The following is a 2,333-nucleotide window of genomic DNA, read 5'->3' as shown; positions in this document are numbered from 1 at the left end:
TGCACATGTACCCTAGAACTTAAAGTATAATTAAAAAAAAAAAAAGAAAAAGACAAAATACTCTGTGAATGTTTATTAATTGTGGGTAGAACTTTTGTTTCTTTGTAAAACTTCACTACATTTAATAATAATTATAAGGTATCAAAGTTATTTACCTGTTTATTTATTCAGTCCCTTTGTCAGGGTTCTCCAGAGAGACAGAACCAATAGGATAGATAACAGATAGTTATAGATACAGATCAGGGAATTGGCTCAGAAAATTATAGAGACTGAAAAGTCCCATGACAGGCCATCTGCAAGCCGGAGACCCTGGAATGCTGGTAGCTGGTTCAGTCTAAGTTGTGAAATCTTCAAGTCTCAAGGCGGAGGGCCTGGAGTTCTGATGTCTGAGAGCAGAAGGAGAAGAGTGTCTCAGCTCTAGAAGGAAAGAAATATTTTTTCTCACCTTTTTTGTTCTGGGTCCTCGGTCAATTGGATAGTGCCCACTCACACTGAGAGCAAATCTGCCCCGCTCAGTCCACTGACTCACATGCCAGTCTCCTTTGGAAACACCCTCAAAGGCACCCAGAAGTAATGCTTTACAAGTTATCTAGGTATTTCTTTTTCTTTTTCTTTTTTTCTTTTTTTTTTTTTTGAGACTGAGTTTCCTCTTGTTGCCCAGGCTGGAGTGCAATGGTGCAATCTTAGCTCACCACAACCTCTGCCTCCCGGGTTCAAGCGATTTTCCTGCCTTAGCTTCTCGAGTAGCTGGGATTATAGCCATGCGTCACCACACCAGGGTAATTTTGTATTTTTAGTAGAGATGGTTTTTCTCCATGTTGGTCAGGCTGGTCTTAAACTCTCGACCTTAGGTGATCCTCTCACCTCAGCCTCCCAAAGTGCTGGGATTACAGACCCTCTAGGTATTTCTTAATCTGGTCAAGTTGACACCTAAAATTAACCATAACAGTCTCCATAACTAAAACATTAAGTGCTTGAAGGCAGAGACTATGACTTAAGTTTTTTTCGTATAATAGAAATTTAGTATGTCATACATGTTATGATGAGTATGTCCTCCAGAATAACATAGGTGGCTGGGTACCGTGGCCCACACCTGTAATCTCAGCATTTTGGGAGGCCGAGGTGGGAAGATTGGTTGAGCTCAGAAGTTCAAGACCAGCCTGGGCAACATCGGGAGACCCTGTCTCTACAAAAAAATCTAAAAATTAGCTAGGTGTGGTGGCAATGTCTACTTCCTTGTACTCACCCGAGTCGAGCTCTGTCAGTGCGTGATTCTTGCTATCGCTAAACGTAGGACTCGAGGAAGGCCATTGGCACTTCTGCTGAGAAGACAGTGCAAGTGCCTATAAAAACGACAGTTTAGGGGGGAAACAAACCAATACCCGGAAAACTGAGAGACCAGCTTTTTAATCGTCATGGTTTTATGTAAAATAAAACAGCACGTGGAAGGTATTGTAAGCGCTGTAAGTTTTTGCTCTGGTGATGGTTTAATTTTTTTTTTATTTTTATTTATTTATTTATTTTTGAGACGGAGTCTCGCACTGTCGCCCAGGCTTGAGTACAGTGGCATGATCTTGGCTCACTGCAAGCTCCGCCTCCCGGGTTCACGCCATTCTCCTGCCTCAGCCTCCCAAGTAGCTGAGACTACAGGCACCCTCCACCACGCCCAGCTAATTTTTTTGTATTTTTAGTAGAGACAGGGTTTCACCGTGTTAGCCAGGATGGAGTGTTTATTTTTAATACCCCCTATAGTCGACTACTAGATTCACACCGCTAAAACTTCTATTTTATTTTTTGAGCCATGTATTTTCCATGGCTCGAGGGGATAAAACAGTAAAACAGGAGTTGGAATTTGGCTTTGAGGACTTTCCACACGAGTTCTCAACCCAGAATTACCATATTTAAGTGCCGTCTGCAATTCCCTAACCTGTTAAGACAATGGACTGGGGAAAATTTAGCCAAACTTTTCTGGACAGGTCTTCCCATTCGTTTCTGGCTTTTTGTTGCATTTACAGGTTAAAAGTTCTTCATTTCTACTAGCCTGTTTAGACTAAGTGGTCACATTAAATTGGCAGCTGTTTTACCTTTTTGCTAGTGTTTTCATTCGCGTAAATATTATAATTAAAATCGTAAGTGTATTGGCCGGGCGCAGTGTCTCATGCCTGTAATCCCAGCGCTTTGGGAGGCCGAGGCAGGAGGATCACTCAAGCGCACGCAGAGACACACACACACACACGCACACTGGGCGCAGTGGCTCACGCCTGTAATGTCAGCACTTTGGGAATCAGAGGCAAGAGGATCACTTGAGCCCAGGAGTTCCGGACCATTCTGGG

Source organism: Mandrillus leucophaeus, unplaced genomic scaffold (assembly GCF_000951045.1).
Source record: "Mandrillus leucophaeus isolate KB7577 unplaced genomic scaffold, Mleu.le_1.0 Scaffold12, whole genome shotgun sequence".
Lineage (NCBI taxonomy): Eukaryota > Metazoa > Chordata > Mammalia > Primates > Cercopithecidae > Mandrillus > Mandrillus leucophaeus.
Note: the sequence above shows the minus strand (reverse complement) of the source record.